This window comes from Muntiacus reevesi, chromosome 12 (assembly GCF_963930625.1).
Source record: "Muntiacus reevesi chromosome 12, mMunRee1.1, whole genome shotgun sequence".
NCBI classification, from domain to species: domain Eukaryota; kingdom Metazoa; phylum Chordata; class Mammalia; order Artiodactyla; family Cervidae; genus Muntiacus; species Muntiacus reevesi.
Genome location: NC_089260.1, coordinates 48,836,357 through 48,847,096, shown reverse-complemented (window position 1 = coordinate 48,847,096; position 10,740 = coordinate 48,836,357). Strand labels below are relative to the sequence as shown.

Here is a 10,740-nt window from a genome sequence, read left to right as displayed (position 1 = left end):
CATTGATTGAGTAAATAAAATTTCATTTGGTATTGTTATTGAAAACAATAACCCAGGAAAATAAACTTGCTATTTTTGCTAGATTAATTTGCACATTTGAAAGGGGAAAGACATTTGGGGTATTCCCAACTAGTAATTGATAACATAGGTTTTTAGCATCATCCAGAATAAAATGTTTAATAGAGTCTTTGACTTTTTTAAAATCATACTTCTGATTTCATAGTATTGAAAAGACCAATTCGTCCTAGCAAACTGCCATTACGGAGGGTAGGTGACTGATGTTAAAAGGCAGGGCATATAATCAAAAAAACAATTACTAGTTTCATAAGTACCTATAATCCTATAAACCACAAGAATGTCTTTTGAGAGTTTAAGAATTTATGTTCCCATGCTAAAAATGAACTCAACACCAGTGAAGTTATAGTACCTGCCATTGTGAGTCATAGCTTGTGTTTAACCTCAGATGTCTCGCCACAGGACACAGCTGGAATGTCAGGTTCCTCAATGGCTGTGTTGCTTAAGACATGAATCACACAATGGCAGTTTTATTCATTCGATTCATTAACAACCATTTTTGGAACACATACAACGTGCCAGAGACAATCTGAGCAATGGATTCAAAGTTGAGGACAATCACTCCTCTAAAAGAGCTCAAGGTCGAATGCAGTGGTTTCCAAAACTTTTTGATCAAGCACTAATTTTTTTCTTTTTTAGCACATAGCTCTGATATATATATATCAGGCATATATATATATATATATATATGATTTATTTATAAATTCTATACACAGACTATCAAACTAGTATGTTTGACTTAAAAACATGTCAAAATAGAAAAGTTTAAAGGATGAGAAATAGTAACACTGAAATATAAAATTGTATGAACATAAAAGCATTAGCCATATATCATTTACCAAAGAATTAAATTCCAGATAGATTAAAAACTCAAATGTAAAAAATGAAATATTAAAAATCCTTTAGGAAAATCTTGGACACTACAATGAACAAGTAGGGGGAGACCTTAAATAGGAATGGAAGAAAAAATGGACATATTTGACTTGTTTTTAAAAACTTTTTTGTATGGTAAAAAGATACATAAGCAAGATCTATAGGTAAGAGATTTGGGAGTAATTTGGTGAGCAAATAGAGAGTAACATTCAAAAACTGATTACCAACTGTCAAGAAGGGTGTTGACAACCCTATTGAAATTGGGTGCACCTCTTCTAAACACATCCAGCTTCCCTTTAAGTGTCCCTATCATGGGTGTTCATTGGAAGGACTGATGCTGAAGCTGAAACTCCAATACTTTGGCCACCTCATGTGAAGAGCTGACTCATTGGAAAAGACCCTGATGCTGGGAGGGATTGGAGGCAGGAGGAGAAGGGGACGGCAGAGGATGAGATGGCTGGATGGCATCACCAACTCGATGGATATGAGTTTGAGTAAACTCCAGGCATTGGTGATGGACAGGGAGACCTGGCGTGCTGTGATTCATGGGGTCGCAAAGAGTCGGACACGACTGAGCAACTGAACTGATTTGAACTGACTGATCATGGGCACTTCACTGTCTTACCCAGTGGTCTTTTACCAGCTAGGTTTTCTTAGATTCTAAAATCAGGAACTCTTGAGGCCTGTTTCAGTGTGATATTTTTTTTTATAGACAGGCAATCAGAGCTGTCAAAAAAGCAAAACTAGAGAAAGGGTCTTGTTTATCTATTTACTCATGTATTTTTGGCTGCAGAAGGTCTTTGTTGCTGCATGAAAACTTTCTCTAACTGCAGTAAGTGGGGGCTACTCTCTAGCTGCAGCACGTGGGCTTGTCATTTTGGTGGCTTAGTTAGTTGCAGAGCGAGGGGTCCAGGCATGTGCGCTCTGCAGTTGTGACACACGGGTTTAGTTGCTCCACGGCAAGTGGGATCTTCCCAGATCAGGGATCCAACCAGTGTTCCTGGCACTGCAAGGTGGATTCTTCATCCCTAGACCACCAGAGAAGCCCTGCCCTTAGTATTTTACAAACGTTACACAATTAGTCCTCAGAACTACCCTTTGAAGGTGACTCTTTTCCCCACTGTGAAGAAACTGAGGCCCACAGAGGCTGGCTGGCTTGCCCAATGCTGCATAGCTGGTAGTGTCTGACTTAGAAGCCCATAGTCTTTTTATCAATACAACAGAATTCTGCCTTACCATCAACCAACATGAATACATAGGAACCTAACCTCTTGTTAAATCTCTACATAGAAACTGGCCCACAACTGGCCTTGGTCACTTTTTTATTCCCTAATATACACTTAATAAGGATAAATCTCCTTGCCTTAATAATGGCATCATAATCCTTTAGTTTTCTGTTAAGAATCTGGAGGCATGTAAAGGTCAAGGTACTTTTTCAAGGCTGCACATTGAGTAAGAATGAACTCTTGTTTTTTTTTCTCCTCTATTCAATAAATACTTCAACTCGCAGATGAAATTTCAGTTATTCTGGGTTCTGCCAAGAAAGCAAAGCCATTGGGTCAAGAATTCCAGGATCAGATACACTAAAAAGAGGTCTATTTTCTTCTAAAATCCCCAAATGGATTGCCCTGTAACCTTCTACAGTTTTAAACTTACCTATACAGAGCAATCACATAAGAATCTGGAAAGAAGCTTCGCTATATGCATTTTTAAACAAATCCCTGGGAATTCCCTGGCAGTCCAGTGTTACGAAGTGTCCAACCTTCCATGGCAGGTGGCATGGGTTTGATCCCCGGTCTGAGAATTTTGAGATTTTATCCCATGTGCCAAAAAAAAAAAAAAAAAAAAAATTCCACAGTGAAATTTAAGAACCACTGATTTTATGGAAGAGTCAGAAATTGTATTAGTTATCTATTGCTTTCTAACAAATTACTCAAAATATAGCAACTTAACACAATAATCATTTATTATCTCGTAGTTTCTATGCATGAAGAACCCATGTGTGGCTGAGCTGGATGTTTCTGGCTCAGGGTTTCTCATGAACCTGCAATCAAGGTGTCAGTGCGGCTGCAGTCATATCAAGGCTCAAGGTGCAGAGGATCTTTTTCCAAGTTCACTCACGTGGCTGTTAGGATTCAGTTTCTTAGGCTGATGTACAGGTGGTCAGAGGCCTCCCTCAGTTTCTTGCCACATGAACCTCTTCATAGAGCAGCTCACATAATGGCAGCTGGTGTCTCAGAGTGACTGAAGGAGACATCAAGAGAGAGCAAGCAAGTCACAACCCTTTTGTAACCTAATCTTGGAAGGGACATCGCATCACTCTTGCTGTATTCTCTTCGTTAGAAGGAAGTCACTAGGTCCAACCCCACCCTCAAAGAGAGGAAATGACACAACAGCATGAATACCAGGCAGGGATCTTTGGGGGCCAACTTAGAGGTTGCCTATCACAGAGAGGTAAACAAAGAATTCAAAAACAAGGCAGTAATATATGTCCACTAAGAGAGGCTAGTATCAGTGACACCTCGGGGCAAAAAGTACACCCAGTATCTAGATTTTGGTTCCTAAATACCATTCCAGGACTCCTGGAAGAAAGGGAGAGATGGCGACTCTAATGCTGGGGCAGGAAAAATACAAGATCAGCCTGGAGCTTCTTGTAGTGCAAGAAAAAAGATGGTGATCAAAAAACAAAAAGGACACATGAGCCAACCTCAAAGGTTTCAATGGTCAAGATGGAGACATTTGAACTACAAAATTAAAATCATAATATAAAATATAAACTGAAGTATAAAATATATATGCATATTTATAATAAATGATTGGATATAAATAAGTGAGGGAAGGAGGAAGAGATGAATCTTCTTTACAGAAAAATTCCCAATAATATGCATAAATATTCTACTCCAGGAGGTGAAGCTTAATCTCCTACTCTCCTTCAGTGTGGGCTGGATTTTGTGACTTACTTCCAGACAATGTGAAAAGAGGGGAGAAAATGCTACTTTACAGTGTTGACACTAGCAAACACTACTGTGGGCTAGGTGGTCAGGGTTAAATTAACATCAGCATAATTAAGGCATCATGGACCCTTCATATGATATGATGTGAAGAGCATCTAATCCATATGGTATTTTTCCCAAAGCTTATAATCCCAGTTTAATCACAAGGGGAAAAAAATCAACAAATTCAAATTGAGGAACATTTAAAAAAATATCTGACCAGATTCCTCAAAACTGTCAGGGTCACAGCAAGGTTATGAAAAACAAGGAAAGATTGAGAAACAGACCAGGGAGCCTAAAAAGACATGATGACTAAATGCAATGTGGCACCTTGGATTGAATTCTGGGATAGAAAAAGAGTTAGTAAAATCTGAAATAAGTCTGGAATTTGTACCAATGTTGGCTCCTCAGTTTTATAAATATTTTATGATAATGTAAGATGTTAGCCTTAGGGAAAACTGGGTGAGGAGCACACAGAAACTTTTTGTACTATCTTTGTAATCTTTTCTGTAAATCTAAAGTTATTCCAAAATAAAGTTGATTAAAAACAAAAAATAAAGCACTCTGCTTATAATTTTGAAAACGTGATGACTGCAGAATTTCCCCCTAGATTAGCTTCTGGCTGAGCACACTTCAAACCCTCTTTGTCTTCCATCAGCTACATACTTCTAATGGCAGGTCCCACAGGACACATCCATTTATGAGACAGAATAGAGCATGGTTAGGAGCTTTCCTGGAAGTCATTCCAACACCGGGAGAGTCAGCAATAACTTATCAGGGAAGTGACTCAAATTCATCTTTTTCCCTCACCCAGATTCCCTATATCCCCGGAGCCATGCATCTAGAATGAAGCCAAGTGTGAATGAAAGAAAACTGGAATGGAAAAACGTCTTAACCAAACCCTGTTGAGGAGGTCTTTAAGATATCTTCCTTGGAGCTAGTCGGGATGAGCGGTGGTGGGACAGAGACCCCGGTGGGTTGTGAGGCAGCGGCGGCAAGAAGAAGGACTCTCTGGGGTTCGCAGGCTCACTGGCACACCTCATTATCAAGGATCTTGGAGAAATTCATTCAAGGCTCTTAGATCACAGACCAGTGATCCAAGGTGAAACCCGTTATTTTGTGAAAGAATTTGAAGAAAAACGTGGTCTTCGAGAAATGCGAGTTCTTGAAAATCTGAAGCATATGATCCAGGAGACAAATGAACACACTTTTCCGATGTGTAGAGCAACAATGCAAGACAACTTAAACCAAGTTCTCCAGAGATTGCAAGCAGCTATTGACTCGGTCTGTAGACTCCAGCAGAGGGAACAGGAGCGAAAAAAGATTCATAATGACCTTTTGATAGCTAGTGAGAAACAGCACGTGACGCGGTGGGAGGATTTCATGAAAGAGCAGCAGGGCCAGCAGGCAGAAGTGGACGCGGAGCACAGGGAGGCCCTGGGGAAGCTCAGAGAGCAGTATGCCGAGATGGAGAAGGGCCTGGCCAGTGAGCACGTGAGCCACAGCAGCGACAAATTACCGAGGAAAAACTGACCAAGAAACTGCTCCCACCCAACCAGTTAGCCTCTGCTTCACGCTTAGCAATATATCCGATGGCACTCTTCTGTCGGAAGACGGAGCCCTCTCCTGGAGCCTTCGCTGTTTATCCTAGAGGAGTGCCACATCTTTCCAGTTTCAAGTGCCTCTAAATGATCCTTCGAAGGGGAAGAAGTTGGAGGAAAGCGGTGTCCACATGCTCTTGGTTAATGTGGACCAGTCGTGGTTTCCATTGATTGATTATTTCAGAGACCCAACCGTAAGTACAGACTTCTTAGGGAAGTAATGTAATTCATCCTTCTGCAGGGTTAATGTAAGTTTATCATTGTGGCTTAGAAAGCAGAGATGATGTCTGCCTGTCATGGCCTCCTTGGCTCTTGAAGGAATGTATATGGTGTTATTCCATGAGTAATAGAGACAGAAACAGTTGTCCCGGGAGCAGAGATCATAGTGAAGAGAGAGGAGCGTCAGAACCGCGTCTCTGCTGTGACATGGGGCCACACTGGTCTCTGAACAGTTCACTGGGAGAAGCTGTCGTATAATGCCGTGTTTTCGCTGGACACGCTTGTTAAGATTGTGGCCTTCCAACACTTCATGTTTTCAGCTTTGTTTAAAACATGCTTACAAAGAAAAGCTTACCAGAAACACAGTTGACTTTGAACCTTTTCAAGAACCATAATCTTGCCCATAGTCTTTACCTCATTTTTACGTCTGTTTTTGCTGTGGGTAAGCTTTGTAAGATAAATAATGTCTCTACATGTTTCAGCCATTTAATGAGTAATCAGCAAATTCTGCCAAGGCCTCCCTCTGGAACCGTATAAAGATCCTGGCTCTGAATAAACCAGAAGTATTTGCCCACACGGCAAATGATCCATGTTAAATGTAAATCATTTTTAGTGTTGAACGTCTGTCCGCATAAGCAGGTGTATTATGATGAAACATGTACCAGTTCTGTCATCACTGTGATCTTTAAAAATCTGCATTTAACAGTCTAATTGAGGAACTAAATAGATTTTTTTTTTTTATTTACCATGAACCAAGCAGAATTTTATGCAATAATTTCAAGAGATTTATGGCAGATGAATGTGAGGTATGGGTAGAACTTTCAGGTGTTTTTCTCGTTGCTTTTCAGTGAAGAAAGGCACGAGGAAGAAAACACCCAGCTCGCTTGTGTTATCTCAGTGTTGCTGCTGCAGAAAAGTGACAATGCCTGCCTGTGTAAATGTATGGCTTAACTGTCAAGGCTTCATTCTTGGCTGCATGTTGAAAATGTGATTAAAGTTAATAGAGGAGAAAAAAAAAAGATATCTTCCTTTTAAAGAGTTGAAACTACATATGATCATGTGAACTCAGTGCTGGATGCCCTCCTTGGGTCTTGGAAAGAGCCAGTGCAAGTCACGGGGTTTGGGCAGAAGCTTCATTTGTCATTGTTGTTTAGTCACTAAGTCATGTCCAACTCTTTTGCAACCCTGTGGACTGTATGTACCCCGTCAGGCTCCTCTGTCCTTAGGATTACTGGAGTGGGTTGCCATTCCTGTCTCCAGGGGAACTTCCCCACTCAGGAATCAAACCTGTATCTCCTATATTGGCAGGCAGACGCTTTACAACTGAGCCACCAGGGAAACCCTCAAAATGTATTAGCTTAGCACTAAATTCTCCATGGAAAGACCTTAGAGGATACAGGTGAATGCTGTCAGAAATGATGCAAAGCTTGCCCCCTGCCCCTTTAGCTCAGGTGCTCTTGCTCTTTCATCAGGTCAGGTCCCAGCTCAAGCATTCAGCCCTCTCTACTGGGTTCCCTGAGAACCCGGGGCAGGTTTAGGTAAGCCTTTCAGGCCCCCTCCATGCCTCCATTGTAACATTTGATTACATAAGTTAAGTGTGTAGTTAGCCTGTAGGCTCACTGAGGGCGTGGTTCAAAGCTTTTTATAAAATCTTTGTACTGTCACAGAGGGCCCCCAACAATCCCTTGTTGAGTAAGTGAATTGATGCTCTTGTTGAAGGAGGGAAGCCCCACCAGGGAGAGACTTGGGCACCCGTGATAAGAACATCAAAGCTCTGATGACTGACCTCTGGGGTCAATTACAATGGGAGGGTAAGAGAAACAGCTCATCACCAACAGCCTCTTGATAGTTTATACAGAAATAGGGTTCTCATTCTACAAATGAATCTTTAAGCAGTCCTACACAGATTACCAAGCTTAATATATTGTTAGCTATAAATATAATGCTATTTTCATGACAATGATTTGAAATCCAGTGTTCTAGAATATTCAACTACTGAAAACACACCTGTCCCAATGAATCAGACTAAGATGCTGGAACTGAAGACAGTAAAATCCTCATATATAACCCCACACCCTCACTTCCCTTAAAGACAAACACACCCGAGATATGAAGGCACAACATAGGCTAGGTGAGGACACGTCCCTACAGCGAGATAAGAAAGAGCTCAACATCTGTTAGCTTAATAAGGGCTTAAGATTCACAGCTTCTCTCAAGGTCACCCACATTGGTGGCCACAATTAGAATGTGGGTCTTCCTACACACCTAGAGCTTGAAGTTTACAAAGCACTTCGCAGCGCAAGAAGTGAAGACAAAAAGCCAGGCTCAAGAGAAAGCGCACACGCGGTCGAGCCCCGCGCGTGCGCACACTGCGAAAGACCGCCCCAGGCGCGTCCCGCCGTCACCTCGCCTTCCGCTCCCGGCTCTCAGTGCCCGCCTTCGGGTCACGCGCTGATTGGTCGGGCTGGCCGGTGCTCGGGGCGGAGACTGGGTGATTGTCAGCAACGCCCCGGGACAGCCTAGCTCCAAGCCTGAGTTGCGGGAGCAGGCTCCTGGCTGCCTCGCGGCCGAGGTACAGTGGGGGCTGACGACTCAGGAGAGCGGTTGGGGCTTGGGGGTCCAGGAGGTGCCGCCGGGCCTGACGGTGGTGGGGAGCCCTAGTGACAGTCAGCGTGGGAGCTGAAGGAGCGCGGTTCGGGGTTGCGGGGAGGAGGGCGGATTCCGCCGGCCGGTTGGGTGCCTGCGCCGCGGCTGATGGGAGAGGTTCTGGGGCCGCCGCGTGGCTGAGGGCTTGGGCGGGGCTGGAGCTTCGGCGGAGCGGAGGGACTTCGGCCGACTAGCCCCGAGGGCTGCCCCCCTCCCACCCGCCCAGTCACCCCACGGCTGCCCCCCTCCCACCCGCCCAGTCACCCCACGGCTGCCCCCTGCCTTCCTCCGTCTTCGGTCCGGTGTCCGGAAGGCCCTTGGCGGCGGTTCCCGTGGGTGTTGCGCTTCCCCCGGGATCGCACCTCCCCAGCAGGCCTCGGATGTCCGGAGCGGGCTGCGTACCTCCCGGGTGGCCCGAGGGCTTAACCAACTCAGCTGGCTGGCTTTTTACTGTTTTCGCTTTTCGCCTCCTTGGACTTTCCCACTGTGTGTTCTTGACCAGGACTTGCATTAATCCCAAAGTGGGGTGGGGAGGGAAAGAATCGACCTTTTAACATTTAAAAACACGTTATTATTATGGAAATCGGGTCGAGAGACTAGCGTGGAGTACGCGGTGTACCCATCACCCAGTTTCAACAAGTTTCAGTAAATGGCTAAGCTTGGTCCTCTCCCCGGATTGTTTTGACGTGTATCTGAGACATATTCTATCTCTCTTACGTATTTCTCAGGATCAGTAGTCATCCTTTTCCTGTCATTTGCTTCCCAGAGAGATTGAGTAAAAATAAGGCACGCTTTAAGGCGTAGCCGGCGCCAATACATTTTGCGGTAGGAGAATGTGGGCAATTTTCCAAAGGTGCAGTCTCATTTACCTGGTGCTCAGGTTTTCGAAATCACTGAAAACAAAGGTGCCAAATAATCTCGTTTTGTCTGTAGCTTTACTGCATTTGAGTGGTAATACTATTTGATTTTTATTTAATAAATTTTGTTTTAGTACTGATAATTTTATATTTACCGAGTCCTTGATGTGTATGAAGCATTGTGAAATTGTTTTCACCTGTTCACTGAACTTTTACAACAGCTGTATGAAGTATTGATGGGTATTATCCCATTTTACAGGTGAGGGGGGAAAAGAGCTTTAGAGAGGTTAAGCAGTTTGCCTGAGGTCAGGCTGATGTAAGGGGCTTCTTGTTGTTTAGTCCCTAAATGTGTCCAACTCTTTTGGGACCCCATGGACTGTATGTAGCGCGCCAGACTCCTCTATGAGATTTCACAGGTAAAGATACTGGAGTGGGTTGCCTTTTCCTTCTCCAGGGATGGAACCCAGGGAGGATTCTTTTCTGCTGAGCCACCTGGGAAGCTCTATGTGTGAAGCAGGGGGCTGTAATTTAGCTTGCTGACCCAGGTCACTGCAAAATTCTTGCTCTTTTAACCACTATTGAATGTCCTAAGAATTGTGGGGTAAACCTAACTGCTGTGGAAATTTCTGTTGGGCTACAAACCCATAATGGGAAAAAAACACACCTGGATATTTTGAATACAATAGTAAGATAGGTATTTTTTGTCCCTTTGAAGCAATAAAAGGTTAATACAATTGGTTTTAAAGTAATGAGCAAAGTATACAAGTGTTGTTCAATAAATAGAATTAAATTTTTTTCTATAGGTATGGCCAGTTAAAGGGGAAATGAAAAGGGAAAAAAATATATCAAGGAATAGTCTCTACCTCTTTTGGCAGTTAGCATATACTGGCTATGTATACTGGATACTTTAATATGTATCCCTCATCCTCTCAATTTTACACTACTTCTTATCCTCATCCAAGTATTGAATTGGCTGAAAACTTTGTTCAGGGTTTTTCTGTAACAGCCTTTGGAAAAAGCCAGAGGAACTTTTTGTCCAACCCGATAGTTTTTGAGTAAGGACTAGAGAGAGAGACAGCTGGGCTTATTCAGAGGACAGTAGAGAAGACTTGCTGAGTTGGAGTTTAGGATTCCTACTGTAGGGGAGTAATTCAAAAGTCGAGAAGTAAGGTTAAGTTCACACATGAAGGAACTTGAGTGCCAAATTTAAGAAATTTGAATTTTGAGCAAAGAAGTGACATGATCACAGTCTCCTAGGAATATAATGAGCTGGCTCTGTCAAAAATGGCTTCACCTGAGACGTGGAAGCAATTAGTGATTTGACCTGGTGAATAGAAAGGAAATGGGCTTTCCAGGTCTTTCTAGCTGCAAAGAATCCACCTGGCAATGAAAGAGACGTGGATTCTTGGATTTGATGTCTGGGTTGGGAGGATCCCCTGGAGTAGGAAGTGGTAACCTACTGCAGTATTCTTGCCT

General features: G+C 43.1%; 1 protein-coding gene and 1 pseudogene across 5 annotated transcripts in view; both read left to right on the top strand.

The window, feature by feature from the left end:
* The first annotated feature begins 4,750 nt into the window (after positions 1-4,750).
* On the top strand, positions 4,751-5,581 carry LOC136145228 (biogenesis of lysosome-related organelles complex 1 subunit 5 pseudogene; annotated as a pseudogene).
* Positions 5,582-8,227: 2,646 nt separating this feature from the next.
* The window catches only part of MTFR1 (mitochondrial fission regulator 1), a 58,231-nt gene continuing 55,718 nt past the window's right edge, over positions 8,228-10,740 (top strand). For 2 of the 5 annotated variants that reach the window (XM_065903559.1, XM_065903555.1), the window contains exon 1: positions 8,228-8,333. The gene's annotated coding sequence lies outside the window, so the exon portion shown is untranslated. The remainder of the gene's footprint in view (positions 8,334-10,740) is intronic. The other 3 variants (XM_065903557.1, XM_065903556.1, XM_065903558.1) reach the window with 2 other exon arrangements.